The sequence below is a fragment of the Ornithorhynchus anatinus genome, chromosome 6 (genome assembly GCF_004115215.2).
Source record: "Ornithorhynchus anatinus isolate Pmale09 chromosome 6, mOrnAna1.pri.v4, whole genome shotgun sequence".
NCBI classification, from domain to species: domain Eukaryota; kingdom Metazoa; phylum Chordata; class Mammalia; order Monotremata; family Ornithorhynchidae; genus Ornithorhynchus; species Ornithorhynchus anatinus.
Genome location: NC_041733.1, coordinates 50187862 through 50215385, shown reverse-complemented (window position 1 = coordinate 50215385; position 27524 = coordinate 50187862).

Genomic DNA, 27524 nt, shown 5'->3' with positions numbered 1-27524 from the left:
GATTTGAGGAGGGAAGGCATTCCAGGCCAGAGGTAGGATGTGGGCCATGAGTCGACGGCGGGACAGGTGAGAACGAGGCACAGTAAGAAGGTTAGCACCAGAGGAGTGGCGTGTGCGGGCTGGGATGTCCAAGGAGAGAAGGGAGGTGAGGTAAGAAGGGACATGATGATGGAGAGCTTTGAAGCCAATAGTGAGGAGTTTTTGTTTGATACAGAGGTTGATAGACAACCACTGAAGATTTCTGAGGGGGTGGTGGCGACATGCCCAGAACATATCTGTAGAAAGATAATTCAGGCAGCAGAATGAAGTATAGACTGAAGTGAGGAGAGACAGGAGGTTGGGAGATCAGAAAGGAGTTCAGGGGCAAAGCAGAACACTAAGGAAAATGTCTTACCAATGCGGTGTAGCGCTCAGACACGAGAATTCTTTTTACCGGCGACTGACGTGAAATGCTTTGTTTATCAATTTCAAAGAATCGGCTTTCCCAGCAACGCAATGAACTTGCAGTGTGATCACCTGGCAAGTCTAGATGATATGGCTCCATAAAGACCACAGCTATGGTTTTTTTTAAAAAAAATGGCATTTATTAAGGGCTTACTATGTGCCAGGTACTGTACTAAGTACTGAGGTAGATTCAAGATGCTCATGTTGGACACAGTCCATGTCCACTGTGGGGCTCAGAGCCTTAACCTCCATTGCACAGATGAGGTAGGAGACGCCCAGAGATGTGAAGTGGCTTGCCCGAGGTCACGCAGCAGGCGACTGGTGGGGCTGGGATTAGAAGCCAGATCCTTCTGACTCCCAGGCCCGTGCACTTTCCACTGGGCCACACTGTTTCTCTGCTTGTTAGAGTGCAGATTTCAGCAAGGTGCCGTTCCACACTGCTGACTTTCACCAGGCCCCATGTGTCTCTGGGACAGTGCTTAGCCCTAAGGGGGTGACGTATGAGAATTTCCACGGGTTTATGAACCTCAGACCCCCACTGGACTGACCATGGACAGGCTGCGCTTTGTTAGCGTAATGGCACTGCCCACTTGGGGTAACCGGGGGGAGACCCTGGGTAAGACCCCGAGACCTGCCTGCAAATCTATGATTTTCAGTAGTAGATGCTCTTCACTCTTCCCCCACCTCCTTTCCTTCATAGCCACGGCCCTTCCCCTCCCACTTTTCCATCACTCCTTGGGATGACCCGACCCCCTGTTATAAAAACTGTAATATTTGTAACATCCTTACTGTGTGCTGGGCATCAGGTTAAGGGCCGAGGTACAGACGAGACAGTCAAGTCAGAATCAGTCCCTGTCACAGGTGAGGCTGGCAGTCAAAGGGAGAACGGGCCCCCGTTTTACAGACGAGGAAATGGAGGCCTAGAGAAGTAAATTGACTTGATCAAGGTCACACACCAGGCAAGCGGCTGAACGGGAATCTGAACCCGGGGCCTCCGACTCCCAGGCCTGTCCTCTTTCCCCGAGGCCATGCTGCTTCTGTTCTAACTGTGCAGTGAAGGATCTTCTGCCATTCACGGCCCCTATTTCAGGGGAGGAAATTTACACCAGGTGACTGGGAAAGAGCATTGCTTATTCTGAGAGAGACAACCCTTCATCTCATTTAGGAAGACCTGAAGTGGAATGTGGAAATCTGCTGACATCCACGAGCTCTTATTAACAAGATGGGAGCAGAGCAGCGACTGCATCCGACCTCATTATCCTGTATCTACCCTAACGCATACAACAGTGCTGGGCACATTGTAAACGTTTAACAAATACCACAGTTTTCAATATTATTGTTACTATTATTATTCTCATCATCATTAACTGGCAGAGGTGGTATCAGAACTCATGTCCTCTGAATCCCATAGCCCTGCTCTTTCCACTAGACCGTGCTGCTTCCATTATTCTCTCCCGGCACTTGGATCCTAGTAAATGCTTAATTAATAAAGACACTGACTTATATTTTGTGATAAACAGCACTTCATGATTCAAGGTGATTTTACCCCAGAGCGCAGCCGACAAAGAATGTAAAATCACTTCAACGACCATCAGACGTAAAGGAGAGTGAAGAGGTCAACGTTTGTGACTCATTTTTCCAAAGTATAAAAATAAAATCAATTAAAAGATGTCCAGCCCCATTTCACAAACCTCTGACCCCAGAGAATTGCATTATGTAATAGTGAAGACAGCAACGATCCCATGTCACCGAGGTCTGGCGAAATGGTCATGTTCCAATTCAGAGAAGCGACTTCCCCGGGGCCAAGGACGTTTTTCCGGGGAGAAGGCGGCAGTGTCCGCCTTCAGCCGGGAACCAGAATGCGGGAGCGGAGGAGGCGGGAGTCAAGCCGAGTACATTTTGAAGAAAAGTGAACACCGGCACTTTGAAAAATTCATCTTCGGGAGAAATGAGAACATGACGTTATGGAAAATATACAGGCTACCCAAACTGCGGAAAATAGCCTGCCCTCGCTCCAAACCTGATGAAATCAAAATCAATTATTTCCAGGATGACGTGACCTGGCTCTTATGTAATTAGAACTTTTGAATGAGGACATTTTTAGGAGCGAACCGAGTCAATATCGAGAGCCTGTTAAATTACTCGGGGTGTCACGTTTCCTCATTCTCCCCTCCGTAAATCTTTCCAAGACGCCACCAAGGACCTACGTGTCGGCCGATTTTCTTCTCTCTGTGTGGACGACCAGGTTGGTGTCCATGAAGACTTATTTAAGAGAAGAAGGACTCGACAGGACTGCTCCACAGTCAGTCTACTCTGACCATGCCCTCCCGTATCTCTCCTCTGCTTTCGACTCCATGAACCGCCCTGTTTTAGAGACATCGGCTAAAAGCTGGTTTCCCTGACACTGTTGTTTGCTCATTCTCTCTTTATTATTCAAATCCACAACTGCCAAGGGCCAAGGATGTTTATTATGATTTTTATTGTATAAAAATCATCTTTTTATGATTTTTATACAATAAAAATCATAATAATTGTGGTATCTGTTATTCACTTACTATATGTCAAACACTGTATTGAGCACCGTGGTAGATACGAGATTTTTAGCTAAGTTTCTCTCCCACATGGGGCTCACACTCCAGGTGAGAACTGATGATCCCCAGTTCACAGAAGAGGAAGCTGAGGTACAGAGAGCGAAATGATTTGCCCGAGGTCACACATCAGACAAGTGGCAGAGCTAGCATTACCACTTAGCAGCTGTGTGACTGTGGGCAAGTCACTTAACTTCTCTGTGCCTTACTTACCTCATCTGTAAAATGGGGATTAAGGCCCTGAGCCCCAAGCGGGGCAACCTCATTACTTCATATCCACGCCGGGGCTTAGAACAGTGCTTGGCACATAGTAAACACTTAAATACCATCATCATCATTAGAACCTCAATCTTGTGACCGTCAGGTGCAGGTTCTGTCTGCTAAGCCACAGTGCTTCTCACCTCTTATCTCTCTAGTCGCTCCTTCTCACACTGGCTCTTCCTCTGCTTCCCGCTCATTATCTTACATTTTCTTCTGCCTTTGGGACATCTCTACAAATTCAAGGTGGATAAAATTGAATTAATCATCTTGCCAAATCCTTTCCTCCCCGACTTCTCTTCACTGTGGATGACCTCCCCAGTCGTCATCACTTGCTGGTGATCATCACTTGCCACCTCCTACCTTACATCACAGCTCTCCTATTACAACTCAGCCCGGATACCGCATTCCTCTAATATCAAACTACTCACTGCACCTCCATCTCCTCTACCTCGCCGCCGGCCTCTTGTCCCTATCCTGTCTCTGGCCCGGAACTCCCTCCTTCCTCATATCCAACAGAAGACAGCTCTCCCCGTCTTCAAAGCCTGATTAAAACTACGCCTCCAAGAGACCTCATCCGACTAAGCCCCTATTTCCTCTTCTCTCACTCCTTTCCGCGTCCATTTGCACTTGGATTTGCTTCCTTCATGCACCGCTCCCTCAACCCCACAACACTTGGGTACATACCCATAATTTATTTCCCATCTCCCATTCTAGACCAAAAGCTCCCTGTGGGCAGGAAACATGTCTACCAACTCTGTTTTACTGTACCCTCTTCAGAGCTTCGTAGGGTGCTCTGCGGACAGGAAGTTTTCAATAGGTACAAGTGATTGATAACTTGAAGATAACGCCACCATCTTCCCCAATCATCAAGCCCACAACTTTGCCGTAATCCTTGACTCAACCCTCTTTTCGATCCCCCATCCAGTGTGATGCCAAATCTTGTCTGTTCTTCTTCCATAGCATTTCCAGAATCCATCCCTTCTTTTCCATCCAAATGGTCCCCCTACTGCTCTAGTCACTTATCATAACCCACTCTGACAACTGCCTTGAACCACATCAGCCTCCTCCCTAACCTCCCTGCCTCCACTCTCCCCCCTTTCCAGTTCATATTTCAATCTACGGTACAGATCATCTTCCAAAACAACATTTTAGGGCTCATCTCTCCACACCTCAAACATCTCCAATCAAGCAGAACCTCCTGGGCCTTGCCCTTAAGGCACTCGGTGGCTTTCTTCCTTCTAGTCCTAATAAGAATTGTGGTATTTCAGTGCTTGCTATCTACTTCTATCTAATCAATCATACTGACTGACAACCAGGAGAGTACAGCATATTTTCTAAGCACTTACTATTGCCAGGCACAGTACTAAGCGCCGGGATCGATACGAGCAAATCGGGTTGGACACAGTTCCTGTCCCACAAGGGCTCACGGTCTGAATCCCCACGCGAGAGATGAGGTAACTGAAGCACAGAGAAGTAAAGTGACTTGTCCAAGATGACACAGGAGACGTGGCAGAACTGAGATTAGAACTCAGGTCATTCTGAATGCCAGGCCCATGCTCAATCCACTAGGCAACGCTGCTCCTAGGCAATGCTGCTTCTTAGAGAAGCAGCGTGGCTCAGTGGAAAGAGTCCGGGCTTGGGAGTCAGAGGTCATGGGTTCGAAGCCCAGATCTGCCACTTGTCAGCTGTGTGACTGTGGGCAAGTCACTTGACTTCTCTGTGCCTCAGTTCCCTCATCTGTAAAATGGGGTTTAACTGTGAGCCTCAAGTGGGGCAACCTGATTACCCTGTATCTACTCCAGCGCTTAGAACAGTGCTCTGCACATAGTAAGCGCTTAACAAATACCCACATTTATTATTATTATTCTCCAAACTGCTGGTTTGGTTGCTATCTCTAGTCCTTCTCATGGAATGCCTTATCTCGAAGGTGTGCCCTGTTAGTGCGAAGATATTTGGTTTATGGAGGTACATCCTTCTGATCAGCTCTCCGGTCACGAGCAGGTACCCCCTCAGACCCCTCCAACTCTTCTGCCCCCAATTTGAGCTTTTCCTCCATCTGCTTCAGCTTTTGTGAATTTGAGGTGGAATTAGCGGAGTGAATTTTTTCAAGATCGGTAGCTTTCCAGATGGGCTTGATTATACCGCTAGATAGAAGTTGAAATCATTAATAATTCAATCATTACGACATTGTTCGCTTCAGATTCCCCCCCCTCCCCGGGCAAACTGTACCAAGAGTCCAACTTCAGAACAAACTGAAAGTGAGACAAAAAAAACCCCAAAAACATCAACACCACCACCACCACCAAAAAAACCAAGAGCAACTGCAAACTAGGGTTTCTCTCTCCGGGCTGTACTCTGTAGACTTTTTTTGCTCAAAGAGCTTTACTGGAGAGGTAGAAGATCCTAAAAGGCTCAACCCCAACGGAATGGGATATCGATTAATTTGGAAGGTGCATTCTCTAAAATCAAGTCTTTGGTGCTAAAGAGGGAGCCTGTCACCAATGCGGATTGGGCTGGGACACTGCTAGATGCCATTAAAATTTTTTCCGTACATTATTTTCACAGATCATTATTATCATTATTATTATGGCATCCGTTGGGCACCTACTATGTGTCAAGCACTGTTCTAAATGCCGGCGTAGATACAAATTAAGTAGGACACAGCCCCTGACTTTCATGGGATTCTCAGTCTAAGTAGGAGGGAGAACAGCAGGAGAATCAGTGCAGCCTAGTGGAGAGAGCACGGGCCTGGAGTTAGAAGGACTTGGGTTCAAATCCAGACTCCACCACTTGTCTGCTGGGTGACCTTGGGCAAGTCACTTTCACTTCTCTGTGCTTCAGTTGCCCCATCTGTAAAACAGGGATTTAGACTGGGAGCCTTACGTGGGACAGGGACGAGTCCAAGCTGCTTTACGTGTACCTACCCTAGCTCACGGTACAGCGCCTGGCACGTGGTAAGTCCTTAACAAATACCACAAAAAAGAACAGGTATTTAATCTTCATTTTACAACGGAGGGAACCTAGAGCCAGAGAAGCTGAGTGACTTCCACTCGGTCACACAGCAGGGAGGAGGTGGAGCCAGTATTCGAATCCAGGTTCTTTGACTCCCAGGCCCATGCTCTTTCCACTAGACCACGCTGCTTCTCACGCTACCCTAGAGTGAAAACTCCTTATGGGCAGGCAACATGTCCGCTAATGATGTCGTGTTGTACTTTTCCAAACGCTTAGCATAGTGCTCTGAGCAAAGTAAGTGCTCCATAAATGCCACTGATTGATTGCTGGGCTTAATCTTAGGTTATCGCAAGTGGCATGGAATCGACTGGATAAAATCCTTCAATATATCAGTCGGCACACGAGGAGGTACCCTCGCCTCACACGTACCATCCACAAATCTTCAACTCTCCGAGGTCGGGGAGTGCGTCCCTACTCACGGCCTACGGTGCTCAATAAAAACTACTGATTGATATTGGCCATATTGATACTGATATGTGCCAGTTAGTAGGCAAGATTCTTGGGATAAATTCAACAAGCTACAGTGCTTGGCATGTAGTAAGCGCTTAACAAATACCACAGCTATACAGCGTGGCTCAGTGGAAAGAGTCCGGGCTTGGGAGTCAGACGTCATGGGTTTGAATCCCGGATCTGCCTCTTGTCAGCTGTGTGACTGTGGGCAAGTCATTTAACTTCTCTGGGCCTCAGTTCTCTCATCTGTAAAATGGGGATTCACTGTGAGCCTCACGTGGGACAACCTGATTGCCCTGTTCTTCCCCCAGTGCTTAGAACAGTGCTCTGCACATAGTAAGCGTTTAACAAATACCAACATTATTATTATTATAACCGTAATTATTTTTATTATGAGTTTATTATGAGTTTCTCCCTTATAGTTGATAGCCTAACATTCTTCTTTTTAAAAAAGCAACAAGTAAACATTTCAGATTTTAAATCTTCCCTGCAAATGAGACATTCTAGAGGTTGTGAAAGCAGAGGTGTGAAGAACTGTTGGAATTGCCCTTCAGTGAATGCCCATCCACCCCTACATCAAGCAGAAGCTCTTTACCATTGGCTTTAAAGAACACAATCAGCTAGTCCCTTCCTCCTCTTCCTCTGTGATTTCTTACTGCAGCTCGCACGCATTGCTCTTCTAATGCCAACCTTTTCACTGTACCTCGATCTCGTCTATCTCACTGCCAACCCTTCGCCCGCATCCTGCCTCTGGCCTGGAGCGGCTTCCCTCGTTATACGTGACAGTCAATCAATCATTCTCCCCGCCTTCAACGCTTTCCCGAAGGCCCATCTCCTCCAAGAAGCCTTCCCCAACTAAGTCTTCCTTTCCTCTTCTCCTACTCCCTTCTGGGTTGCCTTCGCACTTGGATTTGGACCCTTTGCTCACCCCTACCTCAGGCACACAGCAATTATATATATAAAACAATAATTTATTTATTTATATTAACGTCCGTATCCCCTGTTGGACTGTGAGCTTGGTGCTGGCAGGGAATGTGTGCACCAATTCTGTTGCAGTGTACTCTCCCAAGAGTACAATGAGCTGAACACAGTAAACCCTCAATAAATATGACTGTCAGAACTTGGTAACTGATCCCACTTCATTTTCAGTCAAAAGCTTTTCATTTTCCAAAGATATTTCCCATCTATCATCTCATTTTACCCCATTAACATTCCTCCGAGGTAGAGAAAAGCAGCACTTAGATCCCCAGTTTACAGATGAAGAAACTGAAACTCAGAGACGAGAGGTGAGGTGACTTGCCCAAGGTCACCCAGAAGGTGGGGGGCAGAACTGGAACTAGACCCAGGGTCCCTCACTCCCAGCCCCATGCCCTTTCCACCAGGATACGTTGCCACGCCAAGACTCGGCATTTTGGAATTACCAAGATGCGTCTCTGATCTCTAAAGATGATTTGGGAGAGGAGAACTGAAGCAAGAAGCAAGAAGCAATGTGAAAGAAAGGATAAGGGGAATGAGAGGTGAGAAAGAAATTGGACGGTATCTCGGAAGAGACAGGAAAAGATGGGGAGGCAGATTCTAAAAGCAAGCACAGTGGCTAACAGGAAAGCAGAAGAAAGAAACAGGCAGAGAGGAAGAAATAGATTATTCTATAAGGGGAAAACTGGCCCGGGATATGGGAACTACAAAATTTATTAGGAAATTGGATCCCCCAGAGTCACCTTTGGTTTTCTTTATTTGGATCTTTCTCGAAAAAAAAAAAAATATCACTTTCACCTAAAAAATCCATATCGTTGTGGAGGAAATCATTTCAGAACCATGAATCATCCAAATAGTTTGCTCGAGACTCAACATGGATAGTTTCTTGCTAGAAACTCAGACTCTGAGAAAGAAAATAGCAGATGGTATAATCTGAGCGTAAGGGCAAAAAATTGAAAGGTAGATTGCAGGATCGTGGATAGTTAGACTCAGGGAGTAAGAAGGGAGAGTTTTGAATGTGTTCTCCAGTTGTAATCCTCTTCAGAGGTTCTCACTCTCGACCCTCCTTTTTCTTTGGTGTTTAATAAGTGTTTATGATGTGTCAAGCACTTTGGTAGATACAAGACAATCAGATCTGACAGTGTCTCAGTCCTACAAGGGACTCACAAGTCTAGAGAAGCAGCGTGGCTCAGTGGAAAGAGCCGGGGCTTGGGAGTCAGAGGTCATGGGATCGAATCCCGGCTCTGCCACTTGTCAGCTGTGTGACTGTGGCCGAGTCGCTTCACTTCTCTGTGCCTCAGTTACCTCATCTGGAAAATGGGGATGAAGACTGTGAGCCTCACGTGGGACAACCTGATTACCCTGTACCTCCTCCAGTGCTTAGAACAGTGTTCTGCACATAGTAAGCGCTTAACAAATACCAACCTTATCATTAGACTGTAAGCCAGTCAATGGGCAGGGACCGTCTCTATCTGTTGCCGAATTGTACATTCCAAGCGCTTAGTATAGCGCTCTGCACATAGTAAGCGCTCAATAAATACTATTGAAGGAATAAATGAGAGGGATAATGGATACGTAACCCCCATCTTACAGATGAGGAGAGTGAGGTTAAGTGACTCGCCCAGGGTCAGCCGGGGGCAACTGGCAGGATCACACTGCTTCTCAGCACTCCTTCCTCTCTCTTCAGCGTCCCTACTAACATCACTAACACCCCCCACCCCAGCATCCCCGAGCATGTCCTCCTAAAACATCACCTCCTCCAAGAAGAATTCTCAGTTTCAACACAAGACCATTGCCCACAACAGCACATGCATCTATCTTCCTGTCGCATTTATTTCTTTTTTCACCCCTGGGTTTATCATTTGCTCTATGCTTGAACAATCAACTATCATATATGCTCTAACCTCCTGCCTCTCCCCTGCGATTGTACCCTCCTTGAGGGCAGGCTCACTCGACAGAGTGCTTTGCAAACCGAGAGCATGTAATACGCCTTAATGACAATTACGTACTTGCACAACGAGTGTGGTATTTGTTCGGTGGTTACGCTGTGCGAAGCACTGCATTAAGCACTGAGCTAGATACAAGATTCTAAGAGTTTCCTCAGTGCCTCAAGATGCAGTGTGGCCTACCGGATAGTGCGTGGGCCTGGGAGTCAGCAGGTCCTGGGTTCTAATTCCTGCTCCCCACTTGTCTGCTGTGGGATCTTGGGTATGTCACTTCACTTCTCTGGGCCTCAGTTACCTCATCTGTAAAATGGGGATTAAGACTGTGAGCCCCACGACGGAAACGGACTGTGTCCAGCTTAATCAGCTTCTATCTACCCCAGTGCTTAGTTCACTGTGCCTGGAACACAGCAAAAACTCTTAACATATACCATTAAGAAGAGTGAAAAGGAGGAAATAATTTACCAAAACATCAATAAACCGACATTCTCAAGACCAGGAGAGTGAAACCACCCTAGAAGAGTAGTTTGTAGTTCCGAGACTACTCTTCAAGAATAAATCAGTGGTATTTAGACAAGGTTTAATGTGTGTAAAGCACTGCACTAAGCAATTGGGAGAGTATACTACAACAAAGAAGCAATATGGCCTAGCAGAAAGAGCTCAGGTTCTAATCCTGGCTCTGCTAGTGACTTGAGGCAAGTCACTCTACCTCTCTTTGCCTCAGCTTCTTCGTCTGCAAAATGGCGATTTAATAATAATAATGTCGGTATTTGTTAAGCGCTTACTATGTGCAGAGCACTGTTCTAAGCACTGGGGTAGACACAGGGGTATCAGGTTGTCCCATGTGGGGCTCACAGTCTTAATCCCCATTTTACAGATGAGGTAACTGAGGCACAGAGAAGTAAAGCGACTTGCCCACAGTCACACAGGATTTGATACTGGTCACTCCCCGCCCTCCCGACCATAAACCATGAGTCTAATTTGGGGCAAGGGCCTCTCTGATGTGATCATCTCTTATCTATAGCTGTGCTTAAGCACCATGTAATATAATAATAATCATTATCAGTAGGAATAAGGTAAAACCATCATGCAATCAGAGTGAATTTTCAAGCACCTCTTTACCACAGAGCACTCTACTAAACCAATCAATGATATTTATTGGGCACTTATGGTGTGCAGAACACTATACTAAGCGCTTGGGAAAGTACGGTACAACAGAGTCGAAGACATTCCCTGCATACAAAAAGATGACAGTCTAGAGGGGGACAGACATAAATATGAACAAGTTACGGATAGGAGTACAACTGAAAAACTCCTATACTCTCAAGGCCGAGGCAGAAATTATTTCCCGATATTGAAAGCAAGAGAAAGAATAAGGTTAGAATAAGGAAGAATAAGTTGGAATACAAGGATATCAGAATGATGATGTTGGTATTTGTTAAGCGCTTACTATGTGCCGAGCACTGTTCTAAGCGCTGGGGTAGACATAGGGGAATCAGGTTGTCCCATGTGGGGCTCACAGTCTTCATCCCCATTTTACAGATGAGGGAACTGAGGCCCCGAGAAGTGAAGTGACTTGCCCACAGTCACACAGCTGACAAGTGGCCTAGCCGGGATTCGAATTCATGACCTCTGACTCCCAAGCCCGGGCTCTTTCCACTGAGCCACGCTGCTTCTATCAGATGGAGGTAGATAGATAGATAGATAGATAGATAGATAGATAGATAGATAGATAGATAGATAGATAGATAGATAGATAGATAGATAGATAGAAGATAGTGGATAGACTCCAGGCCTAGGAGTCGGAAGGACCTGGGTTCTATTCCCAGCTCCGCCACACAATAATGATGGCATTTGTTAAGCGCTTACTATGTGCCAAGCCTGTTCTAAGCGCTGGGGGGGATACAAGGTTATCAGGTTGTCCCACGTAGGGCTCACAGTTTTAATCCCCATTTTACAGCTGAGGTACCTGAGGCCCAGAGAAGTTTAGCAACTTGCCCAAAGCCACACAGCAGTCTGCTGTGCGACCTTAGCCAAATCACTTCACTTCCCTGGGCCTCAGCTACCTCAACTGTAAAATGGGGATTAAGTGAGTGAACTCCACGTGGGACAAGCGACTGTCTCCAACCTGATTAACCTGTATTTCCTCCAGCTCTTAGAACGGTGCTTAGCACACAGTAAGTGCTTCACAAGTACCATAATTATTATCATAGCAAGGTGATATTCTAGAACGCTAAGGGTAAATAGAAATGCACATATTAGCGTCACTTTGGCTCAGCACCAGACTGTAGACCTATCGGGCTTCAGGAACAGTCATCGCCAATGAGAACTATGTCTGCTGGCCCACATCACCGCCTCAACTTCAGAAGCTTGCTGGCCACTGGCTTTCAAAATCTACCAATGATGCCTCTTCTATTTTACCTGTTCGCTCCCCTGTTTCCACGGCAACTGACACTGCACTGCTGAAAAAGGAGCAGGTGGGTTAAAGAAAAATTGCCAATATTTCATAAAGCCGGTTTCCTTTTGATTACTCCTTCAGTATTGTTCACTGAGTTAATGGCTGATGGGTGGCTATACCGGAAACTTTCGGCATCTGTAAATTGGCTTTCAAACCGAGGGTACTTACGGCTGGAACGGAAGGAAGAATAAAGGCAAATTCACAGCTTAACTGTACTTGTGTTGCTCATGTTGCCTCAGGATTTTAGAAGACTACAGACCCCCCCAAATTCACTTCGGGTCAGGTCAACCCCGAGGACACGGTGGCTATTATTTCACGGTAGCGAAAGTGATTGTAAAATGGCTGTTGCACAACTGTGCCGTCGCCATCAGAACCTACCAGCTATCAATCTAATGTTTGTTTCACAGGGAACGACATCACCTTCAAAGATCTCTCTTTAATAGTATTTGTTAAGCACTTACTCTGTGCCAGGCACTGCAGTAAACTCTAGGTAGTTACAAACCAATCAGGTTGGACACAGTCCAGGTCCCACATGAGTCTCGTAATATTAATTCCCATTTTAGAGATGAGTAACTAAGTTTCAGAGAACTCAAGTGTTTTGCCCAAGATTACCCAGCATACAACTGGTGGAGCCAGGATTAGAACTCATGTCCTCCTGACTCCCAGGCTCGTGCTCCGTCCACTAGACGAAGCAGCTTCGCAGCGTTTAGTGGACACTGAGGCCGTCTTGTGGCTTCCATTTCTATCAGCGACAGGTTTTATCTCTGTCAGTTACAGGACTTTCCCAGCTGATATGGCAGCAGCTTGAACACTGGAAACACATGAAATCCCCTCAGGAAGAATAACATTAAAACAAGGGATTTCCCAGTGTAAATCTGAGAAAAAAAAATGCTCAACAGGAAAGCTGGGGTGACTGTCCATTAAGCTGCTATCTGGGATAGGCCATTGGCTACCTGAGTAGGAATTCAAGATCCTTGCAGAGTCTCCTTCTGGAAAGTTGCTTATTTGCTAACATAAAGGACATATTATTCATCCAATCGTATTTAGCCTACGGCATATTAGACTTTAAGCTCATTACAGGCAGGGAATATTTCTTCTGTACTGTACTCTCCCGAGCTCTTACTCCAGTGTTCTGCACATAGAGTGTGTTCAATAAATACCACAGATGGATACATTCACCTTATTACAACTACACTGGGTGGAACAAGTAAAGGGAATGGACAACAACAAAAGACCAAAACAGATGTTCTAAGGAGAGTTGAAATCGGGACCCCAAAAGCCAGGGCTGGGGTGGAAGAATCATTTTAGAGAGGCGGTTTAATAAGTCTTTGAACAATGCTACCTCTCAGTTGAAAACTGACAGTCCGCTGTCCAGATCTGCAGAGCACACTATCAAGAAAGAAGAGATTCTCTGCCAGCAAAAAGTTCTTAAGGTGGCAAAAGAAAAAAAAAACCCATCAGCTGCAGCAAATATTCAACATGAAAACAAACGGTTTTGTGTTCACATTGAAGCCAAATATTTCAGGACTATAGATCCCATCTTGACTTTATATCTACACAAGCACTCATAGGTGAATTTTACCAGTGGTATCTTTGTTGAATATGAAAGACAACATATAGGGGTATGCGTGTGTGTACACATCTTTCCAAGTTTGTACTCTCCCAGATCCATTTCAAAGAAATTCCACCACTGCATGGCACCAGTGACAAAGACCGACTATCCACAGATCGATTTTCTCATTTTACTAACTATCCCGGGTCTCTTCTACTGTAAAGCTTTTCCTTAGAAATTCTCCATATGTGCTCCGCCCTAATCGGGAGTGTATTCTGGATGTGGATTACCATCAGAGAAATAAACGATAAGGAAGTTTCAGAGCAGAGATATGGCAGAAGCAGGAGACTTTCTGTTGTCATCCTCGATCCACGAGAAGAGTGCCGACGTAGAAACGATTCCGCTTCGCCCGAGTTTCAGAAAATGCATGGAGTTAACCTTTGATATTTCTGATGGAAGATGCTGAAATCCAGGAGACAGATTAAATAACTTGTGATTCTTATAAACCAAGTAATTACTTTTTCTATTGTCTTTTAATTCCAGAGTTACACTATCAGCAGCAGCAGCAGCTCTGGCTACTACACTGAATGCAGTCGGGGGATTTAGTTCATTTTATCTATTTAGAATAAAGAGAGACTCTTTCAAATAGTTCTTTGCTAGTATTTTTCAAAGACATTAAGATGAAAACAAAGAAACTTCGTCCATTCAACCAATCAATCTATGGTATTTAGGGAGCGCTTAGAGTGAGCAGAGCATTGTATTAAGATCTTGGACAAATATAATAGCACTGGAAGATGAATTCCCTGCCCACAAGGGGCTTACAGTCTTTCAGAGTAGAAGCTTCAGCAGTAGTCATAGGATGAGCCCCAAGTGGGTCAGTGCTGGGCTAGAGGGACCCTATAATGATAATAATAATGTTGGTATTTGTTAAGCGCTTACTATGTGCAGAGCAACTGTTCTAAGCGCTGGGGTAGATACAGGGTCATCAGGTTGTCCCACGTGAGGCTCACCGTTAATTCCCATTTTACAGATGAGGGAACTGAGGCACAGAGAAGTGAAGCGACTTGTCCACAGTCACACAGCTGACAAGTGGCCGAGCTGGGATTCGAACGCATGACCTCTGACTCCCAGGCCCAGGCTCTTTCCACCAAGCCACGCTGCTTCTCAGCTTGGGAGACCAGATCAAAGAGCCTGGTTTTTATTGAGCCCTCACTCTGGGAAGAACACTGTACTAAGCGCTTGGTGGAGTACAATGAAGCGTAGTCGGTAGACAGGTTCCCTGCCCACGAGGAGCTTACAGTCTAGAAGGGGAGACATCTCCGGTGCGGATGCTTCATCTAGTCCCTCTCTCTGTGTACCTTAACCCCCAAGTGCATCCTGTTAGAGCAAATGAACTTTGTGTATCGAGGTACGTTCTTCTGACTCTTAGGTTGGGGTTTCTCATGGGATCTAAATGGTCGCAAGTGGGGCTCACGGTATTAATCCCCATTTTACCAAGGAGGTAACTGAGGCACAGAGAAGTTAAGTGACTTGCCCAAGTTCACACAGCAGACAGCGGAGCCGGGATGAGAACCCAAATCCTCTGACTCCCAAGCCTGTGCTCTTTCCACTAAGCCAGGCTATGTTCTCTTTGGGTGTTTCCTAGCTCTCTGATGGTTTTCTAAGCAGCGTGGCTCAGCGGAAAGAGCACGGGCTTTAGAGTCGGAGGTCATGGGTTCGAATCCCGCCTCTGCCACTGGTCAGCTGTGTGACTGTGGGCGAGTCGCTTCACTTCTCTGTGCCTCAGTTACCCCATCCGGAAAATGGGGATTAAGACTGTGAGCCTCACGTGGGACAACCTGATTACCCTGTATCTGCCCCAGCGCTTAGAACAGTGCTCTGCTCATAGTAAGCGCTTAACAAATACCAACATTATTATTATTACACGGGAAGCGGTCACAATCACTCCATCAGTGGTATTTATTGAACACTTGCTCTGAGCTGAGCCCTGTGCTAAGCGAAACTCCTAATATTGTTAGGAGTTTCTCCAGTTCTGACAGTCTAGTTAGACACACCGGCACACACACCCTCCCCATCATCGTCATCATCAGTGGTATTTACTGAGCTCTTACTGTGTGCAGAGCACTGTATTAAGCATTTAGGAGATTACAAGAGTCAGAAGTCATGACCCCTGCCCTCAGGGCACCTACAGTCTAGGGGGGTAGAAACTCCCTTTACAGACCAATAGCATTTTACAGATTTAATACTATTTTTCAGCTCCAAAAAGACACACAGGGTATTTGGAGAGGAAAAACAAATTGCATCCCGCTTTGAAGCCAAAGTTGCCCAGCCACCAAAGGCAGTAGATGGAAAAAAAGCTTCCTGAGCTATGTTGATTGACCTGGGCCTTTCCCCTTCCCCCTGTATGCCAGCGTAGACTACGGCCATTTAAGAAAAGCTCACCCTTCCCTGCTTCAAAAAGCTCGATCTTCTCCTTTTAACTCCCAGCTGTGAAGTCTTTTCTCCAGTTTTGACAAGGAGCCATATAAATATGACCTTATTTGACAAAGATATTAAATATTAAGCCTGACTCCCACTGAAGGCTTAATTCAAAAGGCAGTTCAGGTCAGTGGCTAGCCAGAGCCCATCAGCCCTAAGTGCCTCGGTGGAACCCCAAGCAGGAGGGAGGATTGCTCCTGAAATGATGTCTGAGCCTCACGCAGACCGCCGGAATGCTTTGTATGGGCCGTGCTCTCTGTGCCCGTGACAACCGGCACACTTTCATTCCCTCGATGAGGACCAAGAATGATTATATTGATAATTTCGGTATTTATGCCAAGCATTGCACCAAGTCCTGGGGTAGATATAAGATAATCAGGTTGGATACGGTCCCTGTACCATATAGGGCTCATAGTTTTAACCCCCTTTTTGCAGATGAGGGAACTGAGGCACAGAGGAAGTGAAATGACTTGCCCAAGGTCACATGGCAGACAAGAGGGAGGGCCGGGATTAGGACCCAGGCCTTGTGACTCCTAGGCTCTTTCCACTAGGCCATGAAGCTCTGAGAGTCCTGAAGACCAGGATTCCAATCCCAGGACTGGCACATGCCTGCTGCGTGACCCTGAGCCAGTCACTTGACTTCTCTGTGGCTCGGCTTCCTCATCTGTAAAATGGGAATCTAATACCTGTTCTCCTCAGGCAGGGAGCCCCATGTGGAACAAAGACTCTCTCAGATCGGATCGCACTGTTGCTACACCAGAAGTTTACACAGTGCTCAGCAGCGAGTGAGCACAACGAGTACCACAATTTATTATTATTCAATCAATCATATTTATTGAGCACTTACCGTGTGCAAAGAAGTGGGATGGGAGCAGGGCCCCTCGGCCAGGATTGGAACACACAGGGCTTGACCGGAGACTGTTTCCCGAACGAGAAATCGGAGGGGGTTGGAGATGACGAGCAGAAACCGATAGACTCTTGGTTTGAATAATGACCAAATCCCTAAGAAACCAGTGGCAATTATTGAGCGCAGTGTGCAGAGCATTGTATTAAGCTCTTGGGAGAGTAGAATACTATGAGATGGATAGTCACGTTGCCGGCCGACCGTGAGCTTAGGGTGTAGAATAAGCCCATGCTTACTCCAACTTCTTTCACTCCTGACTTATTTTGTTGTTTCTTACGTAAGACAAGATTCCAATAAAGGTTCATTCCTTCTTCTTCTGCTGATTCTACATTAAAGGGCCAAATTCTCACACCTAGCCCACGTTTTACCAGGCTATTAAGCATGGCTTGGAAACACAGTGGTTTCCACAGAGTATCGACGGCTGCATAAACCGACTCCTGTCGCCTAAATCTTAGCTATTTTTTAAGGTATTTGTTAAGCACTTACTATATACCAGGCACTGCAATAATAATGATAGTATTTGCAAATCGCTTCCTCTTTGCCCAGCACTGTTCTAAGCGCTGGGGTAGATACAAGGTAATCAGGTTGTCCCCTGTGGGGCTCACAGTCTTAATCCTCATTTTACAGATGAGGTAACTGAGGCACAGAGAAGTGAAGCGATTTGCCCAAAGTCACAAAGCTCATAAGGGGTGGATCCGAGATTAGAGCCCAGGACCTGTGACTCCCAAGCCCAGGTTCTTTCCATTGAGCCACGCTGCTTCTCTTCTGTACTAAGCACTGGGGTAGATGTAAAATTGGACAGAGTCCCTATCGCACATTGATTTTGGAGACACAGGGATGTTAAATAACTCGCCCAAAGTCACACAGCAGACAAGTGGCAGAGTCAGGATTACAACCCACGTGCTTCTGATTCCCAGGCCAGTGTTTTATCCACTAGGCCACACTACTTCGCTACTGAGAAGCAGAACCCAGAGGTCACCGCTGGTGGGACCTGAGACCTCTCTGTATTCATCCCGTAACACAGCCACCGCTATTTCCAACTCCCAGCCTTTAAATAAGCATCTAAAATTTCTCCAAGTCAGCTCTAAGGCAATCTGGAATCACCATCCATTTACTCTTGCGGAGTACGAGCCAAAATATGCATGAGCTCTCTGGGGACCGATTATAAGGAGAGAGGCAATCAGTTCAATAGAGGAAGTTTAAATAATCAAGAGTCGTTGCGAGAAAAGAGGCCCCTCGTTTCAAGTATCTTCTCCTCTTTCCCCCACTCATCTGAGGTATTGACTAAGCTCCTACTGTGTGCAGTGTCTTGAGCTGAACATTTGAGGGAGTCCAACAACAGCCCAAGATGTGTTCCCTGCCCTCAAAGAGTTTACAGACCGATAGAGGAGACGCTCCCGAAGTTACTAAGAAGTAGCGGAAGCGGGAAGGAGAAAGAGGATATAACGGGCGAAACTACAGAGAGAGGATGAAATAGCTGCAAGAACACACCCATCAAAATCTACAGGTGAGTCAGGGCACCGGGCAGATTGTAAACTCCCTGAGGGCAGGAATCATATATGCTCATTTAATTTTCTCCAAAGCACTTTAGTGCCAGATAATTTGGGTGATAGTAATAACGGTATTTATTAAGCACTTACTGTGTGAAGAGTGATTTTATGGGGGGTAATTAGACTCCCCTCCATCCCTTAAGGGGCTAACAATCGGTGAAACCAAGTGAAGAAGATTACCAGTAGTACTGATTTTTTTTTTACGGTATTTGTTAAGTGCTTATTATGTGCCAGGAACTGTACCCGGCATTGGAGTATGAACAAGCTAAATGAGGTTGGACACAGTGCACATCCCACAAGGGGCTAACAGTATTAATCCCAAATTTATAGATGAGGTAACTGAGGCAGAAATTTAAGTGACTTGCCCAAGTCCACACAGCAGACAAGTGGCAGGGCTGGGTTTAGAACCCAGGTCTTTATAGTCCCCAGGTCCTTCTAATAATAATAATAATGACGATGATATTTGTTAAGCACTTACTACGTGCCAAACAATGTCCTAAGCGCTGGGGTAGATACGAGGTAATCAGGTTGTCCCACATGGAGCTCTCAGTCTTAATCCTGTTTTACAGATGAGGGAACTGAGGTCACAAAGGCTTGCCCAAGGTCACAAAGCAGACAAGTGGCAGAGTCAGAAACAGAACTCACGTCCTCCGACTCCCAAGCCCGTGCTCTTTCCACTGAGCCACGCCGCTTCTCTAATAATACTATTTGCTAAGTGCTTACTATTTGCCAAACACTGTTCTAAGAGCGGAGGTAGATACGAGGTAATCAGGTTGTCCCACGTGGGGCTCACGGTCTTCATCCCTATTTTACAGATGAGGGAACTGAGGCACAGAGAAGTGAAGTGATTTGCCCAGTGTCACCCAGATGACAAGCGGCGGAGCCGGCATTAGAACCCACGACCTCTGACTCCCAGGCCCGGACTCCTGCCACTAAGCCACACTGCCTCTAAGTCCCAGGCCCATGCTCTATCCACAGGCGGCTTCTCAAGTATTAAATACTTACTGTGTCCACAGGTTCCTCCCTCGTCCTCCTCCTTTCCCCGTTCCATTTCCTGGCTCTTTGCAAACCCTCTTTCAAACAAGAGGACCTTTCAAGAGACAAGATAACCATCTTCACCTGCTAAAGCACCTTACATGAATATCTGCACACGAAAATGTTACAAGCCTGTTCTCAGTCTGTCTGGACACTGGCAAACTGGGCTTTCCCTGGGTCAGAGTCACACAGGTACCAGCCGCTTGCCAAAACATGTGACAATCATTTTCAGATTAAAGACCGCAGAGAGGATAGCCAAAAAATTAAGCCCATGTTTCATTTGCATCATATGATTCATAAACAAAGTTTTATACTAACTTTGTTGGTGTAAAAATAAAACACTCAGAAGAAATGTAGCTTTCCATCTTCTGTCCATTAGAAAGCCAATATTCCAGAAACACATTCTCCTGCATCACACTTTATCTGTTCCCTTCAAATACATCTCACTGCGCTTGTTAAAGTAATTGAGAAATCATTTAACTCGTCTACCTAAAGACCAAAGGGCATAATTATAAAAGTAACTTTCACTTTATTTCCATTAGGAAAGATTTTCCATTAATCAGTTGAGGTGGGCTGATTTTTTTTTATGTGAAATGTTATTCAAGAATAAAGAAAATGGGAATGAGGAAACAAGTGAATAATTCAAAGCCGCAGAAATGCAAAGCTGCATGACACCTCAGACTCAGGCCACGGTTAAATAAGCAAAAAGGTTCTAAAATTTTTCATGTGCTTAATTTGCACCTAGTTTCCTGGACCTGTGCTCCAGATGCACCCCGGGTCTCAGCTGTCTACAGTCCAAGGACCCCTGGGCCCAGGAGTCCATAATCCCAGCCGACCCCCCCAACTAGTTCTAGAAGTTTAAAATCCCAGAACACTATAGTCCACAGCAACTATAGTCCTCAGGCCCAGCAACTCTTTATCCCTGACAACTGTGGTCACAGCAGCCTTATGGCTCCCACACCTGTGCTTCCAGCAGTCTGTTTTTGCTGGGCTCAGCAAGGACTGGTTCTGGCGGTCCCATCCTTTCCCCGCACCTTCTGGCCATCATGTCTGCTCCCACGAGTCCCGCTGTGGCTAGACGACGGTCACGTGCCCATTCTGTCACCCCACTGGACGGAACACATCGCGCAAGCAACCAGGTTTCATGAGTCCAAGGGCTTACTGTCGTGGAGAAAGAGTTCCCCATCCTTGCTTGAACAGCCCAATACTTCCCTTTCAGTCTTCCTTTTTTAAAAAAATGGTATTTGTAGAGCAGTTAATAATAATTGTGATATGTGTTAAGTGCATATGTCGGGCACTGTACTAAATGCCGGGATGGATACAAGCAAATCAGGCTGGACGCAGTCCCTGTCCCTCATGGGGCTCACAGTCTTGATCCTCACTTTACAGATGAGTTAACTGAGGCTCAGAGAAGTGAAGTGACTTGCCCAGGGCCACACAGGAGACAAGTGGCAGAGCCTGGATTAGAACCCAGGTCCTTCTGACTCTCTAGGCCCATGCTCTATCCTCTATGCAAACTGCTTCTGCACTGGATCCAAAATAATCCCTCACCTGACTCTTTCACCACCCATCTCATTCATTCATTCATTCAATGGTATTTATTGAGCGCTTACTATGTGCAGAGCACTGTACTAAGTGCTTGGAATGTACAGTTCGGCAACAGACAGAGACAATCCCTGCCCACTGACGGGCTCACAGTCTAATAGGGGGAGACAGACAGACAAAAACAATAGCAATAAATAGAATCAAGGGGATGTACATCTCATTTACAAAATAAATAGGGTAATAAAAATATATACAAATGAGCGGATGAGCACAGTGCTGAGGGGAGCGGAAGGGAGAGGGGGAGGAGCAGAGGGAAAGGGGGGAAAAGGGGGGCTTAGCTGAGGGGAGGTGAAGGGGGGGCAGAGAGGGAGCAGAGGGAAAAGGGGAAGCTCAGTCTGGGAAGGCCTCTTGGAGGAGGTGAGCTCTCAGTAGGGCTTTATCTCCTTTCTACTTCCTTTGCACCCTTTATTCACCCACACTCTGCCCCACAGCATTTCGGGACACGTCCACGATTTATTCATTTATATCGATGTCTCTGTCCAATTCTAGACGCTAAGTACCCCGAGGGCAGGGAATGTGTTACCCAATTGCGTTATATAGTATTCTTCCAAGAGCTTAGTACAGTTCTCTGCACACAGTAAGCGCTCAATAAATACAAGAGATAGATTGATTGCCATCCTCTTTGATTTCACCTTCTCCTTTTTACTTCCTCCCTTCCAGATGGCTCACAGAGGACCTAAAAGGCCAATACAGCAAAATGCCCTAAGTGACTTGTTGATGAAGAGAAGATAAGAGCCCTGGGAGACCAAAGGAAGAGCTAATGGCCCGGGTGGGTAAGGTTCACTGAATCATTTTCATTGTACATCTCACCAGCTCTTTATATCATCACACTGCACTGTATTAATAAAGTATGTTAATAAAACATGGATTTGTACAGGAGGACAAGAGGGAGAACACAATACATTAAACAGAATGTCTTTGATCTCTGAGTTTAAGAAGACAATTGCGTATTTCATCATTCAAGTCTGCACCTCTAACAGGAAGCTCTTTCCTTTTCGATCATCAAAACGCATTTACGCAGTGAACACAACTATCTGTCGGTAAACTGTACCGGGCACAGAATGGTTTAAATAGTTCTAGTCTCGCCTTTTTTGGCTCTGACAAGCTTACATTTGGACTCGTGTTAGCAGTGGCGATAGGAGGATCAGAAAAGTCCATTATGGGTTAGACAGGTGGTCAGTGATAGCCTAGAGTGCTGCTGGCCTGCTGTGTGTCCTGATATGTCACTTGACCTCTCTGGGCCTCAGTTGCTTCAACTGTCGAGTGGGAATAAAAATCACACACACACACAATCACAGTGATTTTTATCCCTACCTCTCATTTCCTATTCCACAAGGGGCTCATTTTCTAATTCCCTGGGATCCTGACATAGCCTCTAACATAGGACTTGGAACCCAATAAACATCTGATTAATGGCATACTGTGTCTCACATCTTTTCAGTGCTCTGGTTGCGATCCAAGCTCTTGGAGCAACTTGGCAGGAATATTTCAGTGAGATAGAGGGCGTTCCCTTCATTATTATTATTGCCATTATGTTTGTTAAGCACTTACTATGTGTGGAGCGTGGCTCAGTGGAAAGAGCCCGGGCTTCGGAGTCAGAGGTCATGGGTTCGACTCCCAGTTCTGCCACTTGTCAGCTGTGTGACTGTGGGCAAGTCACTTCACTTCTCTGGGCCTCAGTTACCTCATCTGTAAAATGGGGATTAACTGTGACCCTCACGTGGGACTACCCGATGACCCTGTATCTACCCCAGCGCTTAGAACAGTGCTCTGCACATAGTAAGCGCTTAATAAATACCAACATTATTACAAGATCATCAAGTTGGACGCAATCCGTGTTCCACCGGGGCACGTGCTCTAAGTAGGAGGGAGAACAGGCACTCGATCTCCATTTCATAGATAAGGAAATTGAGGTACACAGAAATTGAGCGACTTGCCCAAGGTCACACTGCAGGTGCATGGCAGAACCAGGATTAGAACCCAGATCCTCTGACCTCCAGGCCTACGCTCTTTCCACTCAGAAACTCTGCTTCTCATACCCATTCCCCTCTCATTTACTTGATTCTCCGCCTGATACCTACGGGTTACCATTTCACGCTCCTCTTCAATCTGGCCATTAGAAAGCAGAACCCAGTAGGTTCTACATTCAGACACAAGGCAAGTCACCTCAGGTTGAATCGAAAACTCCTATTAAAGGACACAGGTGTAGATCCATTTGCCCTTAGTAACATGGTTTTCAAATGGTTTGTGTTCGCCTCATTTCTATTACCGATACTGAAAATCTTCTTACATGATACGGGGGAATCTGTCCTCAAGGGATTGGATGCCGAAAATATCTGGAATTTGCCTAGTGGTTTTTTTGGCCCTGAAGTATTTTACATTCATTGTTCCATTTTGACTACCTAATGCTCCTGTGAGCTTGGGAGAGGGTGGTAGTATATCTTCATTTTCACGGAAGAAAGTGAGGCCCAAAGAGGCAAAATGGCTTACACGAGGTCAAACAGCAGAGAGCAAACTAGCTGGTAGGACTGACTCCTGGGCTCTTGTCTCTCCACAAGGCCAATTCTGCTCTTCCAAGTGCTTATGTTGAGTGCTCCACACATACTAAGCACTCAGTAAATTCCAGTGATTAAGTCTAATGCCGTTCCTCGGGGCTTCTGATTCTTGCTCCTCCTCCGGACAGTGAAATTCCAATGGCCAGCAGAGAGAGTCCGCTACCCTGGTACTCATCCAACTTGCTACCATTTCCGAGACATCCATGGGTGGAACCCCCAAATTCACTCATTCAGGCCTATTTATTAAGCACACGGGTCACTCTGCTCCTCTGGTACTCTCTCACTGTACCTCCATCTCATCTATCTCTCTGCTGACCTCTCGTCCACCTCCTGCCTCTGGCCTGTAACCCCCTCCCTCCTCATATGCGACAATTATTCTCCTCCTCTTCAAACCCTTCTGTCTCCAAGAGGCCTTTCCCTGTCTAAACCCTCCTTTCTTCTGTTCCCACTCCCTTCTGCATCACCCTGACTTGCTCCCTTTATTGATCCCCCCCTTCTAGCCCCACTGCACTTATGTACATATCTGTCATTTATTGATTTATATTGTCTGTCTTAATAATGGTGGTATTTGTTTGCATTTGTTAAGCACATACTACGTGCAAAGCACTGTTCTTAGCGCTAGGGGGGATACAAGGTGATCAGGTTGTCCCACATGGGGCTCACAGTTTTGATCCCCATTTTACAGATGAGATAACTGAGGCACAGAGAAGTGAAGTGACTTGCCCAAAGTCACACAGCTGACAAGCGGCAGAGCCGGGATTCGAACCCATGACCTCTGACTCCCAAGCCCAGGCTCTTTCCACTGAGCCACGCTGCTTTGAGGTGAATGTTCTTCCCCGACTTCCCCTCTAGATTGCAAGCTCATGGTGGGCAGGAATACATCTGTTTATCGTTATAGTGTACTCTCCCAGGAGCTTAGTACACTACTCTGCACAAAATACTCAATAAATATGATCAACTGACTGACTGCCGGCGGCATCAGCGAAATGGTGAGAGGCCAGAGCTGACCCAACTGATCATTTCGTTATCGGCTCCACTCTTCTTCAGAGGCACATACCTGTGGACAAAATATATACACGGTCCAACCATGTTAGATAACAATAAAAGAGTCCTTGATGATGCCTCTATTTTAAGTAGCTAAGAGAAACTTTCATCTCTGAAGACTAAGTCAAAGTAGCCTTTCCCAGTAAGCAATACCATTCACTAATGCAAAGAAAATGCTTATTTGTATTCGGGGTGGTCTAGTTTTTGTTTTGTTTTGTTTTTTGGAAGAAGGGGTAGTTTTTGGTATTTTATTGGGCACTTCCTATGTGCCAAGCACTGTTCTAAGCTCTGGGTTAGATATAAATAATCAGATTGGGCCCAGTCCCTTGCTCCACTGGGCTCACCGTCTAATAAGGAGTCCTGATTTAGAATAGGTGAACATGCCCGACTGCTGTTTAGAAATTATGAAGAACGTTCCCCAAGAGTGTGTTTTTGGCATAACTTCAATTCAATGGGGACATGTTGTTTTATCTATCTCGGGTTAAAGAGGAGGAGGACAATACCTTCATTAGTAAAGTGGGTCTGTATAATCCATAAACTTAAAATTAAAAGGGATACAATGATGTTCCTTTTGCCCCCTAAGAACCTAGAAAGTTTTCCTATTTGATGGCTTTGTCTTCAGAATCACCAATGCATGACTGGGAACCCAAATGACAGGTTTGCTTTTTGGGAACATCGAACTTCCCTGAAGAGGATTTTCTCATATAATCCCTCTTTTCCCTGATTCTCCTTTCCTCTCTCTTCTGCCTCACCAATGCACACGTATCTGTCCCCTTTAAACACTTGATACTCCTCTCAACCTCAACCCCACAGCACTTTGGTACATATACAGAGTGCGCTGGTGGAGAGGGCACAGGCGTGCGAGTCACAGGATCTGGATTCTTATCGATTAGACTGTGAGCCCATCACCGGGCAGGGATTGTCTCTATCTGTTGCCAAATTGGACATTCTAAGAGCTTAGTACAGTGCACTGCACATAGTACGCACTCAATAAATACTATTTAGTGAATCCCAGCTCTGCCCCATGTCTGCTGTATGATCTTGCCCAAGTCGCTTCACTTTTCTGTGCCTCAGTTCTGTCCCCAAAATGTCCCGCAAAATGGGGATTCAATCCCCGTATTCCCATTTGAGCCCCACGAGGGACCTGATGATCTTTTATCGACCCCAGTGCTGAGTACGAGGCTTTGCATATACTAAGTGCCTAACAAATACCACTTAGTAATAGTATTATTACTATATTCATAATTTATTCATTTACATTAAGATCTGTCTCCCCCCTAAACTGTGAACTCCCTTTTCCTCAGCTCCCCCTCCCTTCCCCATTGCCCCGACTCGCTCCCTTTATTCCACCCTCCCCACAGCACTTGTGTATCTATGTACATATTTATAATTCTATTTGTTTATATTAATGATGTATATATATATATGTATATATATATATATATCTATAATTCTATTTATCGATATTGAGGCCTGTTTACTTGATTTGATGCCCGTCCCCTCACCTCCACCAGACTGTGATCTCATCGTGGGCAGGGATTGTCTCTATTTGTTGCCGAATTGTACTTTCCAAGCGCTTAGTACAGTGCTGTGCACACAGTAAGCGCTCAATAGATAGGACTGAATGAATAAACTCCTTCAAGTGTCTACCAACTGTGTTGCACTGCACTCTCCCAAGTGCTTACTACACTTCTCTGCGCACGGGAAGCGCTCAATCAATAGCATTGATTGAATGATTCTGATTGGCTCAAGAATCGGAGTGATCCACATCTGCAACCAGGAAACGTGACTCATGCCTGCTCTTACTTGGCTGCTTCGGCTCAGGATTTGTAATTTAAATCTGTTCTCCTCTTGCCAAGGGAGTAAACAAATCAAGACTCTTATTCCTCCCCTTCCGTCTTGAGGAAAATTTTGCTTTCCCATATTTTGGGGCTCATACACTCCCGTGTGAGTGTCCTTGACTGCAAACACTAGCTCTGTTTCTGGACACAGCCTGGTCTTGTTGAAAGAGCCTGGTACCGGGTTAAATTCTAATCCCAGCTCCGCTCGTGGCCTGTTGTGTGACCTCAGGCAAGTCACCTCACTGGGCCTCAGTTTCCGCAACTGCAAAACGGGACTAAGATCTCGGCTCTCTCTCCTTCTTAGATCCAAAAAAAGCCATGTGGGTGAGGGACAATCTGACAGAGTTATCCTGTAACGTATTCCAGCTCTTAGCGGAGTGCTTTGGTCCACAATAAACACACTGCTCAAACAATTTGTTTAGCGATATCTTTAAATCAATAAATTAGACCAACTTCTCTCCCTTCATTCCTACTGTTCACCTGCAGGACAAATGATCTATTTGCTAAAGTGAAGCAGCATGGCTCAGTGGAAAGAGCACGGGCTTAGGAGTCAGAGGTCACGGTATCCGTCAAGTGCTTACTATGAGTCGAACACTTTTCTAAACGTTGGGGAAGGTACAAGTTGATTACATCAGATGCAGTCCCTCTCCTGCATAGGGCATACAGTTTAAGTAGGAGATAGTCTGGCATCCCCATTTCATTGATGAGGAAAGTGAGGCACAGAGAAGGTAACTGTCTTCCCCTAAGGTCACACAGCAAGCAATCGGCAGACTGGGATCAGGTCCTTATTACTCCCAGGCCCGTGCTTTCCCCACTAGGCCGTACTGCT